This window comes from Populus alba, chromosome 4 (genome assembly GCF_005239225.2).
Source record: "Populus alba chromosome 4, ASM523922v2, whole genome shotgun sequence".
In the NCBI taxonomy this organism is placed as follows: Eukaryota; Viridiplantae; Streptophyta; class Magnoliopsida; order Malpighiales; family Salicaceae; genus Populus; species Populus alba.
Genome location: NC_133287.1, coordinates 19,482,518 through 19,501,649, shown reverse-complemented (window position 1 = coordinate 19,501,649; position 19,132 = coordinate 19,482,518). Strand labels below are relative to the sequence as shown.

General features: G+C 33.6%; 1 non-coding gene and 2 pseudogenes across 1 annotated transcript; all 3 read left to right on the top strand.

Annotated features, from left to right (window-relative positions):
- Positions 1-5,234: 5,234 nt before the first annotated feature.
- On the top strand, positions 5,235-6,926 carry LOC118059759 (probable ribosome biogenesis protein RLP24; annotated as a pseudogene).
- A 122-nt stretch (positions 6,927-7,048) lies between these two features.
- LOC118060390 (probable 2-carboxy-D-arabinitol-1-phosphatase) lies at positions 7,049-12,329 on the top strand (annotated as a pseudogene).
- A 4,741-nt stretch (positions 12,330-17,070) lies between these two features.
- LOC118059817 (uncharacterized) lies at positions 17,071-18,216 on the top strand. The gene has a single exon (XR_012169766.1). It is a non-coding gene; the product is annotated as an uncharacterized protein (transcript).
- Positions 18,217-19,132: the final 916 nt, after the last annotated feature.

Genomic DNA, 19,132 nt, shown 5'->3' with positions numbered 1-19,132 from the left:
AATAATATAATAACTGTGAAGAATAGAAAATATGAACGAGAAATTTGGCCAACCTCGTGTAAAGGGATTGGATTTGGTTAATTTATGTGGTATGTAAAATTGTGTGGAGTTGTGCTGATTTGAGGTATTTATGAATATATATATATATATATATATATATATATATATATATATATATAGTTATTTAAGGATATTTATATATGGCAAGAATTTGGAATTTTTGATGTGATTGAATTGAGACTTTAAATTCTATATAGAAAATGAAAATTGATATTTTATAATGGATGAATAGCAAATGATATACTAATTTTACTGGTAAGACCTACTCAATAGCAAAGGGTTTTTTCACATGCTTAGACATAAGTGTTTGGCGCCTTAAAAACTAAAATATACTATTAAAATCATAATCACAGATTTCTTTTATTGTATCTTGATTTTTTTTGAAGAGTGTTAAAATGAAAAAATCTAATTTTTTGGTTAATAGGAGTAGTGTCCTAGTTAATAGACAATTATAAAAATTAATTTTCTAGTTAAGAGAATTAGTGTCCTGACAAATGAATAATTGGAGAGACTAATTTTGTAGTTAATGAAATTAATGTCTTGGTTAATAAGCAATTAGAGAGATTGGTTAATTTGGCAATGAAACATATGCATGGATTAGACTAGAAAGGATACCGATATATCGTTAAATTATGTTAATGGTATTGATTGGTAATGTCAAAGGTAAAATAAAATTAATTGTTTAGTAAATAATGTTATAAATATATAGGAGAAATAATAGTAAATTATCATTGTGTATAAAATTGATTGTATTTGATATCAAGTAAATTTTTAGATACCTTCGTCATAATAAATCATGTATTTATTACTTTTTGTTTAGTCAAATGATGTAAATGGAAGAAATGAATACTTTGCTTGTAATGCAATTTTGAAACGAGAAATGTGTATGCATATCTAAATTAATTATGAATGATGTATGTAGAGTAGTTGTTTTTAAATTATATTGTACTATTATTTTTAATTTACTTTTACTTTAAATGCATGTGTTATGTTGTAAGTAATTTAATTGTCTAACTATTTGTAATATTAATGGAATAATATAATACTTGATTTATTTAAGAGAGTATTGAAGAAAATGAGAAAGCTATTTAAATAATAGTCAAAACAAGACCTAAAAATCACGACTAAAATATAGAAAAATCAGGAATAAAACTTAAATTAAATAAAATTCCAAAACGCAACTAAAAAAAATGAAAAATAACTAGAAAAACATAAAATAACATAAAAACGACATTGACTAATTATAGCAAACTGATATATCATAGAACACTATTTATAAAACATGCCTATCAAATTCTACCTTAATCTAATAATCAAACTAAAAATTATGTTATTGTTTAATCACTTATATATTTTTTTAGGCTTAGAACTTTCTCATACACATCCCACGTAATTTTTTCACTCCACTGCCAAGGGAAAGGGGGCAGGAAGACAAGAAAAGGAATCCCTATAACGAAGGATGCGCCGTATGTCACGGGGTCGTGTAGGCGGTGAAGTCCAGCATGGTTTTCCGGTGACAAAAGTAAAAGCGTGTCGCAGGAATTGGAGTGGATTGAGACCTCATAGCCAGCAAGCAGCCTAATGGATTTGAAAAATGTTCAATAAAGGCTCTGATTTTGGTATTAAATATTAATCATGAGAGTGACATTGAATGTTCTTTGAAAAGGACAATTATACATGAAACGCAAAAAATTCTTCTCTTTGATCTGCTGCCTCCATGAGAAAAAAAGGATCTTTTAGCCGAGGGAGGCGTGGCCTTGTGTTTGTGTATGAAAGTATAGTAAGAAAAATATTTATTTCGGATTAAATTATCCTGGATGACCCTAAAACAGGTCTTGATTTCGTGTTTACAAAACCAGAAGAAGGGCAAGGGCAACCTCGTTTGCTTTGTGTTTTTTTGTGGTTAGGGTTTACTCGGGGGCTAAACTATCACTTTTCAAGTAGAACGTTTGAGTTTCGAAATAATATATAATTAGGTAAATAGAAGGTTTTAATTTAATTAGTTTATTTGTATCTTCAATCAAAATCAAATAGTCTTATTTTTTTTCATCGAGCGGGATTTTTCTTATTGTTATTATTGGTAATAACTTATGTATTCATATCACAACATAATTAGGATATTAGTCGTTCTAGAAGCGAATTCATTAATTATAGAAGCAAAACAATCAAGTTACCATGTAGAGTCTCGAGAAGTTGGGTCTTAAAAGCTTACATTGTGAGATTTATAAAAGTGTATGGAAATAGTGTTGGGTTTCTGAGATATCTACACGGAGGTTAAAATGATAAATTTAAATATTTTTTTAGAAATTTCAAGAATTATTTTATATAGATTTAAAGTTGTTTATGATTTTAAAAAAAAATTATCTGAAAATTAAATATTCTTTTTTATTTTGAATAATTAATTCAATGTTGATCGTCATAAAACCCAAGCCATTCAAGTATCCAACATCTAACAGTAATCCACATGAACTACTAATGAGAAATCTTTAAATCTTTTTAGAAGAAGAGTTGTTATGTCCCTGAGTACTAGCCCTTTTCTTTTGTGTTTTTCAAGTGTTATGTAATGTATAATTTTTCTACAAAAAAATGAATAAAAAGCATGGCATTTATTTATATAAACAACATTGAAAACTTATAAATAGTAAAATATCAAATTTGCTACTGGAATAAAAGCATACATATTGTTTCAGGACACTTTTAGAAAAAAAATTTTAATCAACTCTCTATTTGATTTTTCTAAGTCTAGTATTGTAATTCATTATATAAATTAAATTATCACTATCAATTGCTAAAACTTATTTTCAATTAAATCATACTTGGTTAATCATTCTATTCTAATTTATAGCAGATGGTTCTTAAGTTTGTGACACATTAGATTTTATAATAAATTGGATCAAATATAAATCACAATCATAAAAAAAATATGGATTAAATAAATTAATTTATTATCAATTCAATAATTGATTGATTTATATTTGATAATCAAATATAATATCTAGCAACTTGTCATTATTATATTAATCAATAATGTTTTAATTTAGATATTATAGTATGAAGTGTATCTATTATGTCAAATTATATTTATCTTAAAATACTATAATTATTAATTATTTGATAAAAATTTAAAATTCTTTTCAAATCTTATTTTACCTCATATAAGGATTTATAATAATAAATTATAAATTATATTTATCCTCAATACTATAATCATTAATTATTTAAATAAAAAATTGAAAATCCAATGCGCAATTTACATGCTTATACACGGAGAAAACCTCACACCGATTTTTTTCCCCACAAATAACTGGTCAAACGTCCACACACATGTTTCGTACTTATGACTTTTTCCAGACAGCATGTCACTTGATTTTTCCTCCAGTCCTGAGATTCTATTTCTAACTGTGAAATGAAAAACAAAATCTAGAGATTTTGCAGTATAAAAATATCCTGGGAAAAAAAAAACCAATAACGAGGTTATAAATTTAAATGAGGATGTTTTTTTTGTTTTTTTTATCCTGTCCTCTTCTCAGATGCTTGATTTATCAGGAAACAGAGAGAGGAGCATAAATGTAGAGTCAGACCCCCAGGAGGTGAGAAAGCAACGGCTCTTTTGTCATCAGCTCGGAGCTGTGGCCATAGCCAGAGTCAGACCCAGACCGCCAGACGTTACCAAAGTACCAACTAGCCGTTAGCTGGCAGTTGGCATTACGGTCAAACCTGTTTTTTGAAAAATTTTTAATGTTTTTTTTATTAAAATTGAGTGTGATTTGTATTTTTAAATTGCTTTAATATACTGATATCAAAAATAATTTTTTAAAAAATAAAAAAATATTATTGGTATACTTTTCAGCACGAAAAGCTATTTGAAAAACAACCGCTATTATACTTTCAAATACAAGGCTGTTAAAATCTCTTATGGTCTTCTCAATGGGCAGCCTGACATATTTAAAACACTTTTTTTTTTTTTTTGGGTTTAGAATAGCTTCCAGTATTTGAATTAGCACTAATAGTAAAGGAAAAAAAAAAAAAACTTTAAAGGATCGTGTGGTGCGTGTTAACTGGGCAAAACTAAACAAAGAAGTTGTTTTGTTACGAAAGAAAAGATCCTTAAAGGACTGGAATCGAAGATTGTTTATGTAATATTAAACTCATGTAATTGTATTTATACAGATTTTTCTAGTGAATATACGTTTTGTTCCTATTATTTGTTGTGGGTAGACTAGGTCTGATCAAAGGACAGGGCATCCGAGTGTAATAATTGATTTTGGGTGTTCCGAGGACTTCATTTAGGGTTTGGTCTTCGTGTAATGTTATTCAGCCCTGTGGGTTTTCTCTTATTGGATCTTGGAGACATCCTAGGCCCAGGCCCATTTTAGTGGTGAGTGCATTGGGATTTTTTTCATCTTTATAGATTTAATAATTCTTGAATGTTTATAAGTGTGGTATTTATTATTTTTTTAAAGTATTTGTTATTTAAAAATATATTAATATATATATATATATTATTTTTTAATGATATTAATACATTAAAATGATATGAAAATATAAAAAATTAATTTGAATTTAAAAAAATATTTTTTTAAAATACTTTTAAAATTAAAAAAATAAAAAAAACTTATGTGAAAAGTAATGATTACAGTTATGATTTTTGGGCTCATGTTTTTTGCTAATTTTATTTCAAATACAAGGATACATTTCATGTAGTTAAAGCTCAGAGGGAGACCCAAATCTATAGAAAAATAATAGAAAGTAAAAATAAAATAATCTAAAATAAAATTGATGAGCTCTTTCAAATAAATGAAAAAAAAAAAGGAATAAATAAAATTTCAAATAATTTAATACATCTGAAAAAAAAATGTGTAATTAATCTGGTAAAAGATATAAAATTGAGAAATAAAAAAAAAAATTGAATACCTAATTCCAATTCATCAATAGAAACGAAAATGTCCAATTGAAAAAATAAGAATCCGAGGCCATTTCAATATGTATAAAAACTCAAGGGCCAAAATACTAGGAATTGCTGAAACGGGGGTTAATTACTCTTGACAAAGCATAGACATCCTCATAAATAAAAATCCCAGGAGGGGCCAATTCGTAAACTTATAAACTAATCGGGACCATCATAGATAGAGAAATAACGGCCGGTTACCTAAACCTTATTAGTAGGGTTTTTCCTGCCCTCTTTCTCTTCCAGAACACCGAATCAAGGTATCTGACTAGCTATCCCGGCAGCCGCCGCCGACAACAACGAAGCGAAGTCTTCTAATCGGTAAGTCACTAATCTCTACTCGAATACCTTAATCTTTGTCGATACCCGATTTTGAATGTTTTTAACTAATTTTTCTTGCTGTAATAAATTGCAAAGAATTTTTAGGTTATGTGACAATTTCTTGTGGCTAGCGGATTATTTAGAAATAATTTATTTCTTATATGGTTTATTTATTGCTTCAGAAATTGGGGATATTTTTTAAAGAAGAGACACAATGAGGTTGGAGAAGTGTTGGTTCTGCTCCTCGACTGTATACCCGGGGCACGGTATCCAGTTTGTCCGCAATGATGCTAAGGTAAAATACTGGTTTACGAGGATTTTAATAACCTAGTATGCCAATGATTTTTGTTGGATCAATTTGAGGGTGGACTGAAACTAATCAATTTGAGGTTTATAGTTGTGAATAGTTGTTGGGCTGTGTAGGGGAATGAAATTTTAGTTCTAAGTCGTGAAATACGGTGCGCTTTGCTTGTAGGTCGGGTGGTTGAACTCATTGTAGTATAAGTGAGTTTACTTTTAGTGGTTGAATTGGTGTTTTGGAAGAGTTAGCACTGCCGTATCTGTTGTGTTCATGCGCCAAATTGGCATGTAGTTTGGGTAGATTTTGTTGACCCTTTTAGTCACTGGTAATCCCAGGTGAGTGTTTTTGTATCAAATTAGGGCTTAGTTCAGGGATTGAAAATCAGATTTGTGGTTTGAGGATCAATAATTGATTGAAGCTTGCAGCATTGGTGTTAGATTTTTGAAATCTAGTGGTAATGTTTAGCTATTACTTTGGAGAATGTTTTTTTGTTTTGTTATTAAGGATATTATTAGTTTGTAATCCGTTGGATTGTTTGTCGTGTGAAAATTTTGCTTGACAGCTCATCCACATAGTTTCTGATTTATATTTACTGATCTGACCTATAATGTTGTTGGCCAAAGAAGTTGTGCATCAAGTTGAACCTTTTTTGCAGATTTTTCGATTTTGTAGATCCAAGTGCCACAAGAACTTCAAAATGAAGAGGAACCCTCGCAAAGTAAAATGGACCAAGGCCTATAGAAGGTTGCACGGGAAGGACATGACACAGGTTAGGAGACACCTCTCACTTTTGTTTATGACTTTAGTTGCTTTTGTCTTTGGATTGAAAAATCAAACCCATCAGATTTGTTACTGTGGCTTGTCCTGGTGCTCATTCCCTTCTTGTTTGGAAAAGGATACAACCTTCGAGTTTGAGAGGAAGCGAAATAGGCCCTGAGAGATATGATAGGAAATCTTGCTGAGAATACTTTGAAGGCTATTAAGAAGATTGATAAGGTCAGATCCGACCGGGCAGCAAAGCCACATAGAGAAGAGGTTCTACATCCACCTTATTATCTCCTTTATGAGAAGTCACAGTTATTTACTGGAATCTATCAATGTTAACTGAAAATCTTGGCAGGTTGAAGGTCAGGAAAGGCAAGGAGCGGAGAGAGGCACAAAAGGAATTGGAGCAGTCGATTCACTTGGTCAAGGCTCCTCAAGTGCTTCGACAAGACCAATCTCTCACGTTACCCAAGATCAAAGTCGAGGTTTCTCAACCAAAAAGCGAGAAAAAATCAGGCAATGGAAGAGTGATTTTGTTAGCCAGTTCTTTAGTTTGTATTTTTGCTTTGTTCTCTCTGTTTTTTCTGTTCTTCTTTTTTGCCTCGTATCCCGTGAGAAGGATAGCGGTGGTGGTGCTTTCAGCATTTCTGCCGATGCGCTCGTTTGCTGTCAAGGTCATTCATGGAGGGATAAGATGTGCCCTGTTTTCATTTCTTTGCTGTGATAGGCAGGTATTTATGAAAATTGTACTCAAAGTATATTCCTTGCATATGTAAGCTATCTTTTCACCCATTGTTTCTGCAACTTTTTCTTTGTTAGCCTGGCAAATGCAAATACCTCCATAGAGTGAGCTGGTGTTTTATTTCAGAGGCAAAAATTTCAAACTTGGGTTCTGTTTTTTGGCAACCTCGTAACACTTTTTCCGCTATTTTTCCTTGAAAGAACCTCGTAGCCATTTTGCTTGGACAGTGAAGTGGAATCATTTTAATTTGATATCCATAAATTCATTTAAAAAAAAATAAAAAAAGCAAACAATTTATTATTATTTATTTGTACAAAAACATATTAAAAAAGAATCCAATTTAAATGAATTTATTATCCCGGTCTTTCAAAGGGTTTTTGTTGAAATAGTGAATTTTTAGTTTTTTTTATAAATCAAGCTTGGATTTGTCATCCAGGATTAATAACAAATACAAAATTAATCAGGCACCATGATAATAATTAATCACAGTTTAAAGTTTTTTTTTTTTTTTTCAAAATAAAAATACATTCGAACTGAAAAAGGAAAAATCTTCCTTTTTGGGACACGCGTCATTTTCGTTCAGTTTGGATTACAGTAGCAACGGTAATCACTGACCACTCAACCAACAAAACGAACACAAATAAGCGCCAAGACCTAATCACAACCGAAACCACACAAGAAAATCTTGCAAATTGCTTTCAGTTTCACCTTCCTCCGTCTCTTCCCTCCGCCACCACCACAACCGCAGCCTCATACCACCACAGAAACCACCTCGTCTTCTTTTCACAATCCGTTTCATCTTCATCCTCAAGCATCCAAGAAGCTGTAGAGGAAAAAAACATTCAAATGAAAAGAACTTACTGAGCTCCGAGCTCTACTCCCACGACACCGTTTCCTTCAATCAAAGCAAGCAAAGAGAGTAGTTCTTTGTGCGTCATGGGCAAAGCACGTGGAATGAAGAAGGACGGATCCAAGGCAGCTCTGATTTCTCCGTTTTGACTTAAGAAAGGCGAGGCTCAAGCCGAGACCTCTCGTCAAATGCTCATCGATGATTCCTTCGATGTTTGCTTCTCCAGGTCTCTCCCCTCTGCGATGCCGTTTTATAGAGCTTTAGTTGTCGTTTTGTTTCTATTTTTTCGTTTAATTTTTGTAATGAGTTCTGTGGTTAATTGTGGTTCATTTTTCAGCCCTTTGATTCGGTCGAAAAGAACGGCGGAGATCATATGGGGATCGCGAAAGGTGAACATGATTACGGATTCTGATTTGAGAAGAAATTGATCTTTATATTCATTTCAGTGAGTTTTATTTCCGTTTTTTGAAAATTTTTGTTTTTTTATTAAAAAATTTTAATGCTTAGAATATTATAGTATAATTGATTTTTTCTTTTTTTAAAATTTAAAAGGGTTTATTGAAGCATTGAGGGGAAGGCGGAAGTTCGGAAGCAGCGTTTAGGCAATGGGTCAAGTTGATGCGGCGAATTTTAATATTGATGGCCATTTTCCTGTGAGGGAGTTGTGGGGGCGGGCGGGAAATTGCTGGAATAAAATTCTTGCACATGAAAGTAGGTCTGTTCTTGTGGTTGCTCATAACGCTGTTAATCAGGCTCTTGTTGCTACAGCTATTGGTTAGTACTTCTATATTGTTTGTGTTTTGTGATTTGTTAATACTGAAGAAAAAGAGGAATTTAGATTTTGCGTTTATGTTTTTTATTGTTGCAATCAGGATTAGGGACGGAGTATTTTTAGGATTTTGCTTCAGAGTAATTGTGGTGTGAGTGTGCTGGATTTCGCCCCACGAGTTTGATGGTGGAGATGGATCTCCTTATATTTGTCTTAATCGTTTAAATCAGGTTCGCTGCAAGTTTAATGATAAAGACTTGTATAATGTTGCACATGTCACTGTAACTAATCTCCAGGGAAAAAATAAATAGGCATGTTATCGAACTTCAATGTGTATGGTATTCTACAACCCAATTGTGACATTGGACAACGACTCTAGGAAGGCAATCCTTTGATATCTACTCTTTTATGGGATCTTGAAATGATTGATAAGGAATTCTGTAAAAATGCATTTTTTGACGAATGATTCAGCAAAACGCTCACTAGTAATGCTGTTATTGATTGCAGGTTAAACAATTCCTAGTTCTTATGTGAGATTTTATAGTGATATCTTGCACACAATTTATTTTTGTAGTTTTAACAAGAAGTCTAGCTATACTACATGGTTTCTGTAACATGTTGCTTTATCTGTTAAGTTCTATTGCAATATTGATTGCAGACACCCAAATTCACCTGTTTGCTGCTGGAAGTGCTGCAGGCAGAAAAACCAGTAAGCGGATCATACTCGTTTCTCATGGAACCATGCAGGGTGGTACAGAGGTTTGTAGCGATCATAGACAATGTTTTGCTAATGTTGCCTCCATCTTCTTTCTTGATCAGTTGTCTAAGTAGATATGCTCAATGCTTGCGGTAGATAGTAAAGGAAACACAGTGAGTGCTCTTGTCTCCTCTTGGACTTGGTGTAGGTTTATATTTGTAGTCTTATCATAAGTGAGATATTGGATTCTGCAACATCGATAGTTAGGGCTGGGAGATGCATTATATATTTCTTGAGTTTATGACTGGGAAGAGTCAGGAGAAAATTTTGAAACACTTCTATACTTGAAATATTGTGTTGAAGGGAACAGTTAATGTAATATCAAAATAAACTGCATGCTGTCGTGTGGGAAATGAATATGTTTAAGTAAAACATAAAACACTAGTCTCGTGCACATAGCACTACAGCAAGCATGCAACATATCTAAACAAGCTAAGAAGTAGCCAATGATGCATGATGTAGGGAGTGAGTTGGTGCCTCGTGGAATCCGCTATTGAACTTTGAAAGATGACATTTCATTCAATACAAGAAAAACACTTGTTGCCTGCAAGTTAATGTGATCATTTGAGAGTTAATGTGAACTTTTTCTGGTCTTACTTTGCAGCAATTTGGTTTGTCTCTTTGACGGGATATTTGACCCCTTCAATGTTTTCCAGGCTACCTTTTCAAATTCTGGGAATCAGCCAATGAGCATGCTTGGAATTTATACAGGTAACTCATCCATATAACAGTACATAATAGTTGTCACAAAGTCATGTCCTGAATTTCTTTTCACAACCCTTGACAGTCCCAGAAAACTGCAGAACTGCTTCTTGATCTGAATGTTGAGCACCATAGTCAGCAGTCCTAAGAATGCTTGTGTTGAGATGGCAACGACTATCTCCAGAGTAAGCTCTTCCTCCGTACTCGAGTCAGTATGTTGAATATACATAGTGGGGAAAATGAGTTGGTTCTGAGATTTGACTTGTCGAGGAGAATTTTTGCTTCACTGCCGAGTTTTTTTTCCAGCCATGACCAGCTTACTCAATTGCAGTGCAAGAAGCTGCAGATTGCTTGGGTGCTGACTGCGTGCCGCCGGTGTGTAGAGATGAAACAGATCAAGGAACTTGATGTCAGAGACATCCTTCAACTATCAAAACAAGGGCAAGATATGAAGCAAATTTTTTGGCATATTTATGACTATTTCTTGAGTAGAATTTTGTAAGAAACTAAAACAAGCATGCCAAATAATTGGATGCTGAGTCTCAAAAGAATGCATGCATGATCTTGCCACTTTGCTGTGTTTTTTAATCCAAAGCCATGCAAGTAAACTAACTTCACTGTGTTAGTATGCGATAGTCCATGTAATTTTTCTTCTTTATAATCTCCACAGGATGCAACTGAGGTTCCACCACTTCAGCCTGGATTCTTAAATAGATTTGAGGATGAGGCACTGTCAGCACTGTGGGAACAGTCTGGGAAAGCCTGGCCAATCTCTGTTAAATGAATTGTCTGATGAATCCAAGCCCGAAAAGATTGTGGTTGCAGTTGGTGATCCTGCTATTCACATTGCATTAATGGGGCACTGCCTAAATCTGACCGCAGACTGGATGGGATCATTTCCATCTTGACGCCGGGAGCATTAGTGTCCTGGACTTTCCCGATGGACCTACTGGTAGCGGGACTATCCGGTGTATAAATTACACGGCTCATCTGGGAAGATGGTCAATACCCATTACTAGGTCAACAATTGACGATGAAGAGTTTTAATTTTCAAAAATGTATAGTTTTGGTATTAACTTGAAATGATAATTTCATCCCCAAAAAAATACCAATCCTAAAGCAGGGCATAGCAATGATGTATAGTAAAAAATCGTTTGCTGTAATTTTGAAATTCCTAGTGGTTGATTCGATGGTCAAGGAGTTCTACTTCCCTCGGCTTTCTAAGTTCGATCCTTGAAGTTATAATAATTTATTTTTTTGAATGTATCAAACCGAAATGAGTTGTCTTGAACAAAAGATTGTTGCGTAAGTTAATCCAAAGATATACGCATTGAATTAAAAAAAAAAAGAAGATCACACGTTAACAATATGAATTTCGGTTTCTCAATTTTCTTCAATTCGTCTTCCCAATTAGACCCTCCGTTGCCATTCCCGCATTTCAGAGCTCGCTTTTTCCTGTACACGGAGCCATTGCTTCTGCTTGCCTTGAATCCAAAACCCCAACCGAAGTCACCACGTCCTCTGAAGGTCACTCCTTTTCACCCCTCCTCTCTTTCTTTTATATTTATGAAATGGAATGCATAATTTAGTGAATATTGCTTGTTTTTTCTTCTTCTTTTTACTGTTTGGTAGTAGAATGAACTTGGCAGTCCACCAGAACGAGAAAATCGGCTTTGAAGAGCAAGTTTGGGGTTCTTTCTTAGGGCACAAATGGTCAGAATTGGAGGACGTATTTAACTTGAGCATGGTCTTTCGCCATTTTACATATAATTTGTAGAGGAAAGAGGCATAGGGCTTCTTTGCTTGTGAGGTTAGTTTGCACTTGCGTCCACTCCATCGTGGTAGAGCTGGAGAAATCCAAAAACAAGCTACAGGAGGATGCAAATGCTAGGGGAAGGTGAGCTTGTACGGGGGTATTTAGTAACCACTTGTACCCTTAGGGTTCATCTGAAGTGTTCTATGCTTGCATGGAGTGACAGCAACTATTGTGAAACGTGCAGTGTTCAAATTCTAAAACAGTTGGGCTTACCTGCTGACGTCGCAAAACTCATGATACTATTTATTGTAATGTTATAATTATGAAATTATCTTTGAATAGAAAAACTATTGAAATAGCCGCAGGGGAGGGGATAAGGATGCAATTATCGATGACATATTGTACAAGTTAAATTTGTCATTTTCTTTTGTTTTGGCACAGTGAAATTACTATTTTAATTTTAGAATAAAAAATATAATGCTTTTCATTTGGGCTTTCTTTTTTTTTTTCATTTCATTTTTTTTTTCTCAAAACAATATAATTATTTTGATGCTCTTAAAGACAAAATCAACATAACTATCTTATAAGGGCTTTTCCATAATTTTATATTGGTTTTAATATAAATTTGAAGGTTGTTCAAGGGTATTATTGTAATTGACATTTATTAAATATTATTTAAAAAAACCTTGCTAGTTTGTGCAACATGTTGCTGTGTGTGGATGACTCTTGCGTTATTCAGGCAGTGTGTGTGAGATCATCCAATCACCAAACACTTCTTTCTAGGGTGGCATTTAGAAGATAATTTTAGACTATCGAGTAAGTTTAGACAACCTATTTTATTGATGATTATAAATGACTTGGTGTTAAGATAGTCGAACTCCGTTAATTGATAATGAAAATGAGATCATAGATAAGTGATACATGTGCTCTTTCTTATTTGCCACATGATCCCAACGAAGACCCACCACCTCCTTCTTTTTCATTGCGTCTATTCTAGATTAATTGTATTTGAATTTATAAATATTTGATTTTGATTTTAATTATTTTCTATTTGTGTTTAATATATAGATTTTTTAAAAATATCTTTAAATTAGTACTGATGGGATTAGTTTGTCAGTATATTTCTAATCATTTCCACATGTGAGCCTATTAGGAAAATTCATACTTATGGATTGCAAGTATAAATATCATCATAATATTCATCAGTAAATTTAAAAATTCTGATAGTGTATTATCCACAAAGAGAGCACATATCCAAGCAAGTTTTTCTAAGGTTCATCACATTTTACTTTTTTTTTTTAGATTAACATAAATATTTAGATTAATTTGTGTGTATCTCGACTAATTTCATTGGCCATGAAGTTAACGATCATGCAAACCCCTAAAAACTCTGAAGTTTATAGAACTCAAATTAATAATATCTAAGAAACAAATCCAAAATCTAACTAGTTAAACTCTACACCTCAGTTTCTTCACGTTCACTTTACATGGAGAGCAGTTGGTGTCTTATTTTTCTTTCGTAACATGGTATTCTTCCCGGGCAATATTCTTTTTCTTTTTTCAAGGTTTATCAGTTCATGTGGCAATTATTGTCTTGTGTTCAAGGTCAATAATTTGAAGTCACCAACTTTCTGCGACTCGTTAAGTAAAAGCTAGATTGTGGTACTCTGGCAGATGTTGATGTACACTGTGGAGATGGCGAAAAAGAATGGAAAGCTAGTTCTTAAATTAGTCCACGAGGCACAATTTGATGAATTTGCGCTGAGAAGTATTCTCCATTAACGTGGCAGTAAGAAGTGTTCAAGGATCTGATACTCAGCTGAATCTTTTTTTTCTACATAAAATTTTTCCACAATGAATATCAAACGCGTCATTTCACGTTTTCAAGCAATCATTTGTATATAAAAATAAGTTTGTGAGATATTTCTGTACATTGAATGCAAGAAACTTGGCGTCTAAATGATATGGCATAAGAGTTGACTAATCCAGAGTTATTAGACATGGCTAGAAAGTTAATTTAAAATCTAATTTGATTTTTTAAGGATATTATTTTATTTAAAATTAAAATGACGTTTTTTTTGAGTTTTGTAACTATGAATAATCCAAACAATGACATTAAAAAACTGGGCAAAAAAATAATATGGAATAGGAAGGGACGGTTTCGTTGGTTCTAATTCATGATTGATGTTAACAGGAAGTGGACCTTCAACAAACTTCCCAGAAACAACAAACCTATCAGATTCTCCGCTCCCACATGATACTACTAATATACAAATTTCCTTTACTACTTCTTTCTCTATTATTATATCCATTATTTTTAATGCAAATTAGCTCGGAGAACTAAAATCGCATGTCATGTGATGATTTAGAGAGGGAAATAGTAAATGAGAGGCTATGGAGGTGTGAATAAGATAATGCAGAGAAGGAAGAGGGAAAGCGTTCAAGCTACTGACACTTTTCTTGTTTATTACTAGGGTTCTGGGATCAAAGCTCAAAGCACAATTTTTAGAAGTCAGCTCTCAGTGTTGTTAGATTAAGCTTATCACCCCTCTGTTTTACGGAGTTGTTTGCAGGTGAGCAGTACGGTCAAGTATGAGGCAGCAGCAACTTTATTGTTCTGAGTTCTGACTCCATTTTCATGAGCATTGCTAGTTACTGGCAACTGTATAGCAAAAAACTATGAGCATCTCCATACCCATTTTATGTGCGAGCAGATTGTATATACAAAGAGGACAACATCTAGTGATATTAGCAGGAATTTGGTATAGTCAAACAGCCACAAATATATTCTGAAACTTTCCCGGGCATCATGTTCTCTTCAACCCTTCGATCTCTTGGGCTCGCACGCTACAAGGCTTTCAGACAACAGTTGGCTCTATATTCTGCAAGTTGCAACAAACATGATATGACACTTCCTTTCCTGACAAGAATAGATTCATCTCAATGAGCAGGCTACAAGCCAATTGTTCTTTAAAATTCCCTTCATTATTGCTGTGTGATTTCTGTGAAGCTTCTTAAAGTGTAAGCCAATCTCAAAGCACTAATGGGCATGTAAATAAAGAAAAAAAAAAGTAGTTCGTGTGAACTTGATGTGGTCCCAGCTCCCAACCGAGTTCTGATTAAATTCTACGCGTTGCTGTAAATTATAGCTCAAACCCCAATAGATTTACCTTTCCATTTCTGTAAATCATTGTTCGAAACCCAAATGATTAACCTTTCCATGCAAATGGTGATCTTGGTTGGTGAGGATTTCTTGGAATCACGTAAAGCCAAAAGATCAGAAGAACTCCATCTCAGTGGGATTTTGTGTTCTTCATGGTTGTTGCTCTCACGTTTCCTGACGTTTTTAGGTGCTTCGACAGCTACCTAATGCTGGGATTAATGCTATAAAATAAATCTGGAATACATCTTTTTCGGTAACCAAACCAGGAATAAAGTTGCGACTTGCAGAAAGATTCAAAGCCTTACCCACGCATGGATTACGAGTTAAAGATGATGGATCAATCAGCTTTGGGCACTGCTAACTAATCGACAAGCCTTTTTCCATGTGTTTAGGGCCATAAAAATTAAAATAGAAACTTGATGCAGTAGTAGGACCATGGAAATTTTCAATAATTAAGCATGATGGGTGTTTTCTGATGTGGTGGGAGTCGTCGTCGTCGTCGTCGTCACTTGATCATCTCACCTTAACGAACTTAAGGCCTAAGGCAATCATCACCTGAAATTAAAAGGGGTGAGAAAAAAAAGTTAACTTTTAGTGAGCCAATGGGGAAAAAAACGAGGAGGAGAAATCATAATAATAATAATAATAATAAAAAACAAGATCCTTTGTAACATTTCTTGAAGAGCAGATTCAGCATCCTTCAACACAGCAGTTGCTTGTCATGATAAGGGAGCATGCCCTTGCTGTGTAGGACAAGACCAACCTGTGGTCCGTAGCACAAAAGGATGCTCCCTCTTTTTGTTTTTCTGTTTTTCTTTTTAAATTTAAATTTATTTTTATTTTTATATCATATTAAAAATAATTTTTTAAAAAATAAATAATAATGTTATTTTCATATATTTCAAAACAAAAAACACTTTGAAAAATAACATCTATAAATAAATGATTAATAAATAAAAAAACTTTCAATTATTATTTTTACTTATCTTTGTATCTTTAAAAAATTTAAAATAAAAAAGCTGGTGTTTTTTCGCTCAAATAATAGAAATAAAATCTCTTTTCTTTTTTCTCACGATTTTTCATATCTATCTTGAATTTCAAGGACATTAGAGGTATTAATCCTTAGGATTTTGTTAGGTGGAAAATTTATGTTAAGGTTTAGCAACCTTATTAGATATTGATTTATGTACATATAATATAACAAAAAAAGTTCTTATAACATGGAATATAATCACTAATTATCCCACAAATATTCTCTTGCTTTCAATTTTCATTATCTCCTGCTTTTAAACCAGTCAGAGGTGAGCAGGGAGTGGCAATTGGTGGGTGGATCATTGCCTATCCAGACAATTTATTTCTCTAGCAGAAATTGACCCACAAGTATTGTTCCATCACGTAATACCCAAGATGTTTTACTTTAAATTTATGATTAATCTCCCCTTCCCCTCCTGTAATTAAAAGGAGTAATCAATTAAATATATTTATAAATAAAGATTTTCATACAAATTGATATATCAACTGATTGGTCTTTCGTTATTCAAAATATTAATTAATCCTCCTTAAAAAAATCATGATTAATATTAAAATCCCTCACTAATTTATCTCTTTTAATTATTCCTTCCTCTTTATATCTCTCGTTAAAAGCCTAGGAATGGAGTTAAGGGGAAACCATGATCACTTCATAGACTCGCAAATGATGCTGCTATTCAGACCAGGTCCAGTTCCAACCTCCTCTATGCCTTTTGCCCTCTTTCTCCTTTTGTTATTTACTTATTATTATATATATTTTTTTTTTATAAATATGAACTGGCAAAAGTGATTAAACAAAGAAACCATGAAGGTTTCTGCCTCAATCTTCTTTCTTCTTCGTCTTTTTTTAATTAAAAAAAAACTCTCCTTTCTTTTCCTTTCTTAAAGATGTATAATTTAAGGTGGGAGAGAGAAAGAGAGGTTTTCTTGCCTGCCTTTCCATGTCTCTCTCCTTGTAAAACGAATTTTCCTTGTAAAAAAATTTAAAAAGAGAGTTCAAAAAAGCACCTACCCTGGTCAGCTTTTAAACTAAAACATTTTCTTCTTACCATAAGCCAAAAGAGAAGCTCCCATCTCTCTTAACTCTCAGATCTCTCTCCCCCTCCCTATCTCTCTCCATATTGAAGAACCAGTCGAAGTTTATTCCATATCTTCATCGAAAGAATTGTTCTTGTTCTTCACAATGAGAGATATAGTTTCTTGTTTTAGTGAAAATGCCATACAAGTCTCTCATTCTTCATGTTTCTAGTTATTCGAACAATGCTTGTATCTCTCCAAGCCTAACCCCATCTGTCCAAAATACAGTCTCTTGCTTCTATAAAATCATCCTCTCAACTAAAAAACAACTCCTGGCCAAAGTGTCTTGGTGCAAAAACCACACCACTCAAGGCCTCAGCATTAATTTTTTGGCAATGACCCTTCAACTTCTTTCAAACTCAACACACATACCAGGCTCTTTAGAAAGATGAAAGGCAGCAAATTGGTTGAATCTGATACTGTAAAGATCGAAGTCTTCTGGGATCTTTCTTCTGCTAAATATGAGTTAGGACCTGAACCTGTTGAAGGGTTTTATGTCCTGGTCATGGTTGATTCAGAAATAGGCCTGATATTGGGTGATGTAGGAGAAGAAACTTTGACCAAGAAGTTCAAAACTAGCAGCACCCCAATTGCTAAAGCCACTCTCATTTCAAGGCAAGAGCATTGTTCAGGCAATACTTTATATGCTACGAGGGCACAGTTTTGTGACACGGGAATTCAACATGACATCGTGATCAGATGTAGTGGAGAAAATGAAGGCCTGAAGCATCCAGTTTTATCTGTATGTATTGATAAGAAGACAGTGATTCGTGTAAAGAGGCTGCAGTGGAATTTTAGAGGCAACCAGACAATTTTTCTTGATGGATTGCTTGTTGATCTGTTGTGGGATGTCCATGACTGGTTCTATAATCCTGGTTCTGGCTATGCTGTTTTCATGTTCAGGACAAGAAGTGGAATGGATAGCAGACTGTGGTTGGAGGAGAAGTTAGTTGCAGAAAGATCAAGAAAGAGTTGAATTCTCTTTTGTTGATTTATGCCAGTAAGAGCCCTTGAAGGAAATTTCACTAGCTTCATCCATGTTTTTTTTTTTTTTTTTTTGGTGTTGGTTTTCCTTTCATCTTGAAAGGCATAGATAATTGAATTCTTTGTGATCATATAAGAAATAATTTTAGTTGTTCAGAAGCAGAGATGTGAAATTCAGATATAAAAATTTAACTAGTTGGTTCTTAATTTTATCTGTCCGTCTCTCTTTCTTTCTTTGTTTAGACCGATTTTTCTTCTTTTCTCTAGGCCAAGGATGCATAGACCAAATTATATGATATCTGAAATTTGAAGTGCTAGTGTACGGGAAGGTTCGGATTAGCTAAAAGGGGAGACAAAAAAGCAAGGGCACTAAGGAGATTGTGAAGAATATCGATGAAGATTGCTTTTTTGGCCTTAAAATGATAAAATAAAGTTGAATATCATGAAAATGATTCGTACATTTTTACCATTTATGGATTCCCCTTTTTTTAAAGTTTAAGAAAATTGTTTTGTGTTTTTGCTGGTGATTTTTCCTATGGTCATGGATTGACCTCAATCCAAGTCTTCAACCAAGTCGAACTCCAAATAAGTTCTTGCAACCATGCCCTTAAGACAAGCCCTGGATCCTTGCTTTCTGCTGTAATAGATGAATTCACAACATAAATGGAGATCATACTTGGTTACAACATAATTTTTTTTTTTAATTCATGTGTTAGGATATTCTATATAGTTTTCAAATGATTTTTCGGACGATCAACCAGCAAGTTGCATCGATGAAATCTTGCGCTATCTTTCCTCGTACAGTCTTCATCCTAAATCGCCATCTCATCCCAAATAAAAACCATTAGCACATCTCTCGGAACATTCCCAAGATATCATTAACGCTAATTGCTGTGGTTATGCAGCAG